Source organism: Salvia hispanica, chromosome 5, assembly GCF_029641045.1.
Source record: "Salvia hispanica isolate PSC_SH4W2 chromosome 5, Shi_PSC_v1, whole genome shotgun sequence".
NCBI lineage: Eukaryota > Viridiplantae > Streptophyta > Magnoliopsida > Lamiales > Lamiaceae > Salvia > Salvia hispanica.
In genome coordinates, this window is record NC_142696.1 from 25,122,255 (window position 1) to 25,134,681 (window position 12,427).

At 38.6% G+C, this 12,427-nt stretch overlaps 1 pseudogene; it reads left to right on the top strand.

Moving 5' to 3' along the window:
• The first annotated feature begins 3,402 nt into the window (after positions 1 to 3,402).
• On the top strand, positions 3,403 to 5,074 carry LOC125191011 (cytochrome P450 71A6-like; annotated as a pseudogene).
• The last annotated feature ends 7,353 nt before the right edge of the window (positions 5,075 to 12,427 follow it).

Genomic DNA, 12,427 nt, shown 5'->3' on the forward strand with positions numbered 1-12,427 from the left:
GCAATGTCAGTATTTTAAAAATCGGATTGGATCAATCGGTTTACAATTATGAACTGATGTGTTGCCCAGTCCGATCTAGACATGAAGTCTGCCTAATAAATAATTCACCAGCTTGTACCAGAATAACTGCTATTGCAATTATATTGTATATGCAATTATTCCTTATTATCCATGCACTTTTATTTTATAATGCAATGCAGTAATATTACATATGTAAACATTGGTTCCATATACTTAGAGGTCTGTTCCATGTTTAATTGGTAAGGATAAATCAAATGACACAGGAACTGAAGATAATATAAAATTTCATTAAATTCTCGTGTCACTCAAGTTAGAGTAATCTTTTTTGGAACAAAGGGAATACAAGAATATTCCCACTTCTGAAAATAACAAGACAAAGTAGACTTTCTAGCTAATCAAATTAATCTCAGTTGAATTTTTCATAAAATCATTATTTTAAGCCCACCATTATACTCCCTCCGTCTCATGTTAATTGAGACGTTTCTTTTGGATACGAGATTTAAGAAAGTTGTGTTTAAATAAAGTAAAATAAAGTAGAGGATAGAATAAAGTAAGAAAGAGTAAAGTAAAAGAAAGAATAAAGTAGATGTGATAATATGTTTTGTTTTTAGCCAAAAGGAGAAATGACTCAACTAATTTGGGATAACCCAAAATGGAATACGACTCAAGTAACTTGGGACGGATGGAGTATTAATTTGAGAGATTTTAAAAAAATGAATTAAATTCGCAACCTATTGACCATGAAATTAGATGATTTTTTGAAATATGGCGCTGAGATATGCGAATTTTTCATAATAAAGGATTTTTAAATTTTTATCTTTTATCTTTTTTTCTTTTTTCTTATAATTTCACCTACAGTTGTTGAGATTTAACCGAACTGCCGCAAATATTTTTACCCTAAAATTTTGTAAATTGGGGCAAAATTGAGTTAGCGAATTATACATGTCATAACTACGTTGGACCATTCTTGCTAATTATACATGCCATAACTATAATTGGTTTTCATTAAGCATTACGTGGTTAGCGAATTCCGGTAGATTGAAAAAAAAGGCATCTTGGAGATAGGAGGCGTGGAACAACAATATCTCCTTAATATAAATACATTATTTTCTCTTTCCACCTAATCCACAAAATATCTCCTAAAATACCGTGTCGTTCCAAAAATATGTCATCTATTATGGGACACTGATGCACTATTTTTTAGCATTATAAATACCTGCAAATATACAAAGTAGGAATAATATAGCTAAAGGTCAGTATCGGATATCGAACACGAGGAAAACAAACACAAAGTGTCTATCTTCTACTAAAACTCAATTACTATCTGGAGAATAGAAAGTTTTTTGAAATTTCGAAAATTGAAAACAATAGAGCAAATAACAACTAATTGCAGATAAATCACGAAGATAAAAGTATAGAGATAAGGGGAATTCCAGGGGTGTGCGTTCACAGTTATGGTTATACAAATTCCAAACTACAATACCCTAGCACAATTATTACTTTGATAGAACGAGTCACATAGCTTATGCTCATGCGATGCAAACGTTGATTACTAACATTAGGGTTGTCAATTCTAACACGTAACTCCAAAAAGCTCCTAAGACCCTTGAAAAGTCCTTACTCTCAATTAACAGTGCCGTTTGAAAGGAAGCTAACTGTAGCGTCTACTAAGTGGACCTAACTCGCTAGAACTCTCTCACAGTTATGAAGCAAGTTATATTAAATCATTTATGATTGTGTCACTCAATCATGAAGCATCAAGATTAACTTAGGTAAGAAACAAAGTAAAAACAAAATGGATATTAAATAGAAAAAATGGAACTGTATAACCAAAGTCGTTACTAACACATCCCTAGAATCCTATGAGTTTAGTTACACGTAGTGGAATAAGATAAACACATATATTGAAGGGAAAACAATTGGAACATAAAACTAAAGCAAATAAAACCCGTAGGTTGAATCCTTGTCGTTCTTGATATTCTTGAAATCCTTATTTAACTCCTTGCACAATGACGTACTCTAACTTTTGATCTATGGGAATTTATGTTGCAAAGAGAAGCTCTCATTTGATGAAGTTTGAGGTCCTATTTATAGGGGAAAGTCATTCCTCATCCTCTGGAGCGGAATCTAGGTCAAATCGGATTCGCCGCTTTCAACGGTGGGCCGCCGCACATCCTCTGGAGGTCGCCGCATTGCAGTCCAGAGTCTCTGTCTCTTCGGCAGCGGGCCACCGCACATCCTCGGGCGGTCGCCAGACGAGACTCTTTTCCAAGCATGAATTTCTGAGGCGGGTCGCTACACTTCACTGGCCGCCCGGCGTCGGCGGTCTCCGTACTCCTTGCGGCGGTCGCTGGTCACCGTCTGACCTCCAGACCTCCAGACTTTGCATTTTGACTGCCTTTTTCGGCACAATTATACACATTTATCACAAAACACGTAAAAATACCAAAATGTATAAAATATGTAATTAGTGGACATGTAGAGTGACTTTGACATAAAAACGGACCAAATAATGGCCTTAAAACAGTGCAATATCCGAGCGTATCAGACACACCTGAAATTTCAACTTTATGACTAGGTTTGATTATTAGCCTATTCCACACGGTCAGTTTCCACAGTTCCATGACCCTTTGGAATGCAAGGATGAAGACAACAAGATTACGAAATGGGAGCTTTCAGATACGAGGAGGGTGGAGCAGCGAATAGGAGGAGGATGGAGACGGTGATTTCAGATAAGCAATATATCAGAATTGGGGTGAAAATGAAAAAGATAAGATGAAAAATAGTACTCCCTCCGTCCACAAAAAATAGATCACTTTGTGTATTTCACGGGTTTTAATGTAGAATTGGTAAAGTAAGAGAGAGGGGGAGAAAAAGTAGGTAAAGTAAGAGAGATAGGGGGAAAAAGTGAGTAAAGTATGAGAGAGGGAAGAAAAAGTGGAAAAAGTATGAGAGATAAACTTTCCATTTTAAGAAAGTGATCTGCTTTTTGTGGACGTCCTAAAATGGCAAAAATGATCTATTGTTTGTGGACGGAAGAAGTACTTAGTATTAAAATTAGGATGAAAATATTAGGGATAGTTTAGTCAATGCATAAATATTGAAGGAAAAATAAAAAAATAAAAAAAAGAGAGAGATAGAAAAAAGAGAAAAACTCAAAAAATTAGCATATAATCTTTATCCAATATTCTAGAAGATTAGAAAATTTAATCCTAAATTTAAAAAAATAAACGAATATAATCCCTCTTTATAAAAATAACAAGATATATTCAATGGGCTCTCTGACGAAATTATTATTCTCAGTTGACTTTCTCAAAAATTATTATTTAAGGGAATCTGGGAAACCCTTTCTCCTTACACATCAGTCTCTCCTAACCAAAAATGGTTACTCTCTCACATTTCTTGGCTGTGCTACTCTCCGCATCCATCTTCCTCTTCTTCCTCCACAAATGGCGCCGCAGCAACTCTCTGAAGCCCCGAGGAAGGCTGCCACCTTCTCCACCAAAGTTCCCGCTCCTCGGAAATCTCCACCAGCTGGGCCCACTCCCCCACAGATCCCTCCAGTCACTCTCCCGCCGCTACGGCCCCCTCATGCTGCTCCATTTCGGCAAGGTTCTTGTTCTCATCGCCTCCTCGGCTGAGGCGGCTCGTGAGATCATGAAAAACTAGGACCTGATCTTCTCAAACAGGCCCCAACTCAGCATCCCCAGCCGGCTTTTCAACAACAGCCGAGATGTGGCGTTTGCACCCTATGGAGAGTACTGGCGGCAGATCCGCAGCATATGCGTGCTTCATCTGCTGAGCAACAAAAGGGTTCACTCCTATCGTGGCGTGAGGGAGGAAGAGACTTTCCGCATGGTCGACAAGATCAGAATGTTGGGTGCTTCTTCAAAGCCCGTGAACTTGAGCGACGTCATTCAGTGTATGACGAACGGCGTGATTTGCAGGGTGGCGTTGGGGAAGAAGTACGGTTTAGAGAGTGATTTCAAGAAGACGTTTGCTGACTTTGGGGTGCTGCTGGGGATTCTACCTTTGTGGGAGTACATTCCTTGCCTGAGATGGATGAAAAGGTTTGATGGTTTGGATAAGAGAGTAGAAAGAGCTGTTGAGAAGATGGATAGGTTTTTGGAGGTTGTGATTCAAGAACATAGGGTTAGGGAGAGGAGAGAGAGTGATGGTTGTGAGTTGGATTTTGTAGATATATTGCTGGATTTACATAGAGAGAATGGGCGTTGCTCACCTATTGATGACACTATCAAAGCTATCGTTTTGGTATGCATACTTTTCTTTTACAATATGAAGTATGTTTTTTTTGTTTTCCTATAGAAATTCTCATGTGTTTTCTTATAGAAATACTTTGATCTGTTTTACTGATTTATACTTTTGCAGGACATGTTTAATGCAGGAACTGATACTATATCTACAGCTCTTGAGTGGGCGATGACGGAGCTGATATGAAATCTAGAAACCATGAAAACTTTGCAAAATGAACTGAGAGAAGTAGCTAGAAATAAGGATGAGATTGATGAGCAGGACTTGGAGAAAATGCCTTATCTGAAAGCAGTGATGAAGGAGAGTCTAAGATTGCATTCACTGGGCCCATTGTTGGTCCCTCGTGAATTAACTCAAGACACAAGAGTATTGGGCTATGGCGTCTCATCTGGTACGCGTGTGATGATTAATGTTTGGGCGATTTCTAGGGACCCTTCATTGTGGAAAAATCATGAGGAATTTCATCCAGAGAGATTCCTTGAAACAAGTATAGACTTTAGAGGTCTGCATTTTGAGTTGACTCCGTTTGGGGCAGGAAGGAGGGGTTGCCCTGGTATTACATTCTCGATGGCGGTGGATGAGCTTGCATTAGCCAAGTTGGTACACAAGTTCGATTTTAGATTGCCTAATGGAGAGAAAATGAAGGAGTTAGATCTTAGTGAATCTAGTGGAATCACAATCCATAAAAAGTGTCCTTTGTTTGTTGTAGTTACTTCACAAGTTCGTTTTTAGATAACGCAATGTCGATATTTTAAAATTGTACTAGATCAATCGGTTCAACCGTGAACTAATAAAGGGTATTTCTATTATATTGCATATGCAGTTATACCTAATATCAATTCCTTTTTATGTATATAATGCAATGCAGTAATATTATATATGTAAACATAGATTCCCTATAATTAGAAGTTTATTCCAAGTTTAACTAATAAGGGTAAATTAAATGACACAAGAACTCAAGAGTTTAATTAATATGAGTAATTCAAGATTCTTCCAAAGAGGTTTCACATTTCTATCTTTAATAAGAAAGTGCAAAATTTTATAAATGGGCGAATCTGGAAAATTTGTTTCTCTCTATTGAGGTGGGACCCATTTTTTACTAACACACTTCTTTCCATTCCTCTTTTACTTTACTAATTTTCCTCTACAATCCCTGTCTTTTTAAATGTTTCTATTTTTTAGAGAACGGAAGAAAAATAGTCTAATCAAATTGATATTTTTAATTTAAAATAAATTAAAGGGAATCACTAATAAATGTTAAGTTTTTGTTTATATTAAAGTGAATTAATAATAAAATGTCCAAGTTAATATTTTCTGGCTTATCTATATCCGAAATTCCACTATTCACCCTAAAGTAATACTCCCTCCGCTCCTTAAAATTTGACACCACGGGTTTTAAGAAATGTAATAGGAAGTGAGTTGAAAAAGTTAGTGACATTCGGGTCCTATTTTTATATATTAGTTTTAAAATAAAATGTGAGTGAGGAATGAATTAGTGGAGTGTGGGGTCTGTTAGAGTTTGTATACTAGAAATCACGTTTCGAGTGATTGAATACTGTAAAACTCTTATTTTATTTTCCAATAAATAAAACAGATTATTTTTGTCATAATGTTGTTATGTTTTACATTTAATGGATGTTAATGCATGTTTAAATATATAAGTTAACTTAACAAAGTCTAAGTCTTTGTTTTAGTAGACCGGTTGTGGGCGTCGTCCACTTTAAGGTAACACGGTCAGTTCTAAACAAAGAAAAAGATGAATTTCACAACCTAGCTGGAATTTGACTATCCATCGAGAAAGGTTGCAATGTCAGTCCGCATATTTCTAAGCCTACTGAAATAAGATGACATTGGTGTGGTATAGCACAGAACGGATCTAACAGCAAGACTTGTCCTTAGGCTATCTACTGAAAGGCGAGGTCTTGATAAATATTTATTTCTTAATCAATGTAGGTTAGCATTGAGCATATGGTATTGATTATGCACTACTTTGACTTATCAAATGGTGCGGGTTTTTCGTAACCCAATTATCCTGATATATTCGGTAGTGGTGATCAATATCTAGCGGTGCTAGGATTGCTATTATATTGAATCGTGCACGAGCTGAGTCTCGTTTGATAATGTCCTCAAGAGAAGCGCGAAATGAGGTTTTATTATTCGGAACCTAGCTAGTTGGAGTTTGATTACTCTATGAATAATAAATAAGTGGTTCATACTAAGTCCACTCTTGGAATTAATAAGAAGTTAATTAATTAAGTCAATAGCAGACATTAATTAATTAATGGACATTTTAATCTTAAGCACGGGAAATGAAAGTTAAACGGAAACCCGGATTACTTGTAATTTCGGATTTGGATGGGGAGAGTTCAATATTACTTCTGTAGTGGCTGCTCGTAATATTCCAATTATAACTTATATTAAATTGTGGGTTCAATTTAATTAGTAAAAAGTAAATTGGATGAGCCCATATCCAAAACCTTCCATATATCCCTGTCTGGGCCCAAAAGGAACTTAATATAAATAGGAGAATAAAGGAGACAGAAATAACACAATTTTCATTGTTGTAATTTTCGAAAATTCTCTTCCCCAGCTGAGGAGATTTTCGAATCCCTCTCCTATTCCCAAAAGGATTTCTTCTGTCTTCTTTATTTAAGTCCTAGTATTCTAGTAAGATCAGCCCACACTGATATTGGGATACAGTTCGGGAACCAGAGAGAAGATTTGTGGTCTAGTACTCAAAGCATCACGTGGAGAAGAAGCTAGCCATCTTCAATTCTTTGGAGAATTAATTAGGTATTTTTCTGCTCCGTAGAAAAGCATGTTTTAGGTTTCAATATTCTTAAAGCATGATTAATTCAAGTTATGAGCATGATACATGTGATAATTACGCGAATAGGTTTTGTCTAAATAATCTGCTAAATAGATCTGATTATTATGTAATTGATTTATGTGAGCACTTCCGCTGCCAACCCCTTCAATTGGTATCAGAGCCAAGCTTTGGCTCTGATTATTTGGATTTAAATTTCGCAAAATTCATGTATGCATGTCTTATTTGATTTCGAAACATGTTCTTGTGTTTTTGTTATTTATGTTTATGCATGATGAACTCAAGAACATTCGAATCATAGAACTTGAATTATTCGAACGCACGAGATGTGCGATTCGTCGGCGCTTGTGCCGGGACGTATCACGCTACATGCGATCGGAGTGGGGTTATCGATTTGAGTGGGAGGCGAGGATGACGGGCATGGGGCGACGCGCCGGCGAGCATGGACTCGCGCGCGCCACCGGCCAAACCCGACAAACCCTAGCCGGCCCCGAATCAAATTCGACCATCGCCAATGAACTAGTGGGAGCCGAAGGACGCGATCACAAGGCGACACGCTGACGAGCATGGGCTCGTGCGCGCCGCGGGTCGAGACCGCGATCCCTGGCCGGCATCTACACAGTTGCGCGGAGGAGACATGCGCGGTGGCTCGTCCGAGAGCTGCCGAGGCGCCGGTCCATCGTGGAAAAAAAAAACCTAACCCTAACCCTACCGCCTAAACTCTAATTCGCGCGAGGCGCAACCGGAGCAGCGCCGCCATTGGCGGCGGCTGCTGGTTCACGCCAGATCGACGTGGGGCAGGGAGGTCGCCGGAGCAGCCTCCTCGGAGCTGTCGGATGAGCGATGCCGTAAGGACGGAGAGAAATCCCGGTGGTTGTACGCCGGGAGAAAGGGAGTAGGAAGCGGCGCGCATATCGCGCGCGACCGCCGGTGACGCTGGACGGCCAACTTGCCATTCCGGCGAGCCAATCGCCGGGGAATCTTCGTCAACGTTGATTCGTTCTAACCTCGAACAACGAGATAACGATGAAAGATTATTTAATGATTATTTAATTGATAAATTAATAGATATCATTAAAAATAATATTATTTAATGAAATAAAATATTTTGGGAAGATTTCCCTAGATTTTAGGAATATTTTGATTATTTTCTATATCTATGAATATTTTATATCCTAGATGATATAGATAAGAATAATTTAATAGTTTCCTAAATATAATATATATCTAGAATATATAATTAATATTCTTCCTAAATCTTGAACTTGGAAATTATATGAATTTAATTTTTCATGTCTAATTAAGATTATAAATAATGTACTTTATTTTAGATATATCTTATAGTATGACATGAATAAGAATTAAATTCTAGATTAATACTCCCTCCGTCCCGGCTAAGATGACACATTGCTTAGCCGGCACGGGGTTTTAGAAATTATTGGTTAAAGTGTTTAATTAGAGAGAGAAAAGGTGGGTGTAAGTATTAAAGTAGATAGATAAAGAAAGATGGATATTTTAATAGGAGTGAGAAAAAGTGGTTGAGTGTATTAATTGGAGAGAGAAAATTTCTAAAAAAGGAAATGTGTCATCTTATTTGGGACAAACTAAAAAGGAAAACGTGTCATCTTAAGCGGGACGGAGGGAGTAATTCCTAAACTAAGATATTAAAGATAATATAAGATTTAATTATCCAGTCAATTAAATACCAACATAATTTAATTAGTCTTAATCTGCCTTAAGGCTAAAGGATAATTAATTAAAACCATAACTCAAATATCTAAGCGATAATTATGAACTAAAAGTTTATATATGGTCTCCATCGGTTGGACTGCCAAATTTTGTGAAGCTGATTTTCTAATATTATCGCCACCTACAAAATAGGGACAATAATCCTACGAAAACAGTAAGTTCATAAGGGCGGACTTCTCACATAATAAATAGAATGAACTAGAAAGTGGTTCCCAATATTCTTGCCACCTGCAAAGTGGGGACAATAATCCTAAGGAACTGCGAGTTTCAGGGTTCAATCAGAATTTATGAGATAGATTGGTTTTGTTATCAGCACATGAACATTGTTATGGGAGTGTGTTGTAGAAATAAAATACTGTAATGCTAAATCTGATGGTCGTGCTTAGGCAGCATTAGGTGTGTTGACCTCCAAAGGAGGAAGATATTGATGCGTCGGTGTTGTGACTAGTAAAATTGTCAAAATTTTAATGCGTATTAACCTCCAAAGGAGGATACAATTTATTAATTTTGCTGTTGTAAGATTTTGAAAAGTTCTATGGTTAATCTACTCAATTTCCTTACATAAGTTTATGACAAATAGTAAAATCTTCTGTTTGCAGTGCAATAAAATCCGTCAAGATGTCTTTTAATCCTCTTTCTGCCATTCTCAAAGAAAACAAACTCGAGGGCCAAAATTACATCGAATGGAAACAAAACTTGGATATCGTTCTCACAACTGAAGAGTACAAGTTTGTGCTCACTACTCCACAGCCTCCAGTCCCCGCGGCTAATGCCTCGGTGGGAGTTCAGAATGCGCATAAACGGTGGCATAAGGCGAATGAGATGGCTAATGCTACATGTTGGCATCTATGTCTTCAGTACTCAAGCATCAGCATTCTGCCATGGCGACTGCCGCCGAGATTAAGCAAAATCTTAAAAATCTGTTTGGTACTCAGAATCGAACGGCTAAGTCTCAAGCCTTTCGGAGTATCATGACGAAGTCTATGAAGGAAGACACGTCTGTGAGGCAACATGTCCTCGAGATGATGAGCCACCTCAATCAAATTGAGGTTTTGGGAGGGACGATCGATCCCGAGTCCCAGATTACTATAATCCTTCAGAGTCTTCCCCCTAGCTTCCAGCAGTTCAAGCTCAACTTCAAGATGAACAAACGGGATTATACTTTGGCTGAGCTGCTGACTGAACTTCAGTCGGCGGAGGACCTTATGGTTCAATCTAAGGTAGCCATGCTGAGTTTGGCGCCTAATTCCTCTGGCTCTAAGCCTAGAAAAGGAAAGAAAAAGGCACCGAACCCAGTGGCAGCTAAGAATGCTAAGGGAAAGAAGAAACAGAGAGGTGACAAGAAGCCTACTGGAAAGTGCTTCAAATGTGGAGAGAAAGGTCATTGGAAGCCAGATTGTCCTAAGAAGGGTAAGGCTACAGGTATGCACCATGCTCTAGTAGTCGAGTCATGTTTGGCTTCGACATCTACTCATACTTGGGTTATTGATACTGGAGCAACTGATCATATATGTTTTGATCCTGACTTAATGCAGGTGACAAGACGGTTACATGATCGTGAGATCGAAGTCCAGCTGGGCGACGGTACGAAAGTGGCGGCCGTTGCAGTGGGAGACGTTTATTTACGTTTTTCTAGTGATAGATTTTTTATTTTGAAGAATTTTTTGTTGATACCTTCTTTTAGAAGAAATTTAATTTCAGTTTCTAAATTGTCTTTTGATGGATATTCGATTTCTTTTAATGACAATTGCGTTATTAAGAAAGATGGTTCTTATATCTGTCGTGGTATCATGGAAAACAATCTGTACACAATCACTTCTACACAATTTAATCAACGTAAATCAGAACTCAATGCTACATCAAAAATTTCTAAGAAAAGAAAAGAACCTTCAAGTTCAATGAATGATACGTAATTATGGCACCTTAGACTTGGTCATGCCAACGAAAGACGGATTCATGCGATGGTTGATCAAGATCTTATCAAAGGTCTTGAGAAGGAACCATTTTCGAAGTGTGAATCCTGTCTCGAAGGCAAGATGACTAAGAGACCTTTTAGGTCAAAGGGGAATAGGGCCAAGGAAGTACTTGAGCTTATTCATACTGATGTGTGTGGACCAATGTCAACCGAGGCAAGGGGCGGCTATCGATACTTCGTCACCTTTATAGATGACTTCTCGAAAGTTAGATACGTCTATTTGATGCGCTACAAGTCAGAAACTTTTGACAAGTTCAAGGAGTTTAAGGCTAAAGTAGAGACGCGTCATGGTAAGACTATCAAATGCCTGCGATCTGATCGCGGAGGCGAATACCTAAGTGCCGAGTTTTTGGACTACTTATCAGTAGTGGGAATTCAATCCCAAACGACTCCGCCGGGCACACCCCAGCAGAATGGCGTAGCTGAAAGAAGGAATAGGACCTTATTAAATATGGTCCGCTCGATGATGAGTTATGCACGGTTACCTATTTCGTTTTGGGGGCATGCGTTGCTTTCGGCAACCTATCTCTTAGACCACTTACCTCCTAAATCAGTTCCTACTACCCCATATGAGTTGTGGAATGGGCGAAAGCCCAATCTAGAACATCTCAGAGTATGGGGGTGTCCGGCCCATGTATTGGAAAAGGATCCAACTAAGCTGGAATCTAGGATGGAGGTATGTGTGTTTATAGGATACCCTAGAGGAACGAAAGCTTATGAATTCTATAGTCTCAGAGATCAGAAAGTGATTGTGAGCACTCATGCCACATTCTTAGAGGAAGACTATGTAATGAATCATAAGCCCAGCAGTGAGATAGCTCTTGAAGAGCTAACTCAAGTCACAACTTCCATTAACCAAGAACAATTACCTAGTGTAACAACAATTCTAGAAATTTCAACTAATACTCCAGATATTGTAGTGCCGCGTCGCAGTGGGAGGGTCTCTCATGAGCCCGATAGATACATTGGTTTGGGTGAGTGCATGGATCACTCCTTGGACAACAATGTACTTGATCCCAGGAATTTTGCAGAGACGTAGACAGATGTCGATCATTGCGAATGGGTGAAAGCAATGGATTCGGAACTACAATCAATGGTAGACAAAGACGTCTATGATTTTTCTGTCCGACCCGAAGGCTGTACTGCCATTGGGAGCAAGTGGATATACAAACGTAAACGTGGACCCGATGGACGAGTTAAAGTCTTTAAGGTAAGACTAGTGGCTAAGGGGTATACCCAAAAAGAAGGCATCGATCACAATGAGACCTTCTCCCCAGTGGCCATGCTCAAATCGATCCATATACTTTTGTCTATAGAAGATTACATGGATTGGGAAGTATGGCAGATGGACGTTAAGACAGCGTTTTTGAACGGGAGTCTTGAGGAGACCATCTACATGGAAAAACCCGAAGGCTATGTGGTAAAGGGCAAGGAACACATGGTTTGGAAGGTTAAGAAGGCCATTTATGGCCTCAAGCAAGCATCTAGATCATGGAACCAGTGTTTCGATCAAACTGTTCAAAAGTTTGGATTCGAAAAATGCCGTAATGAAAGCTGTGTGTATAAGAAGGTTGAAAAGGGAA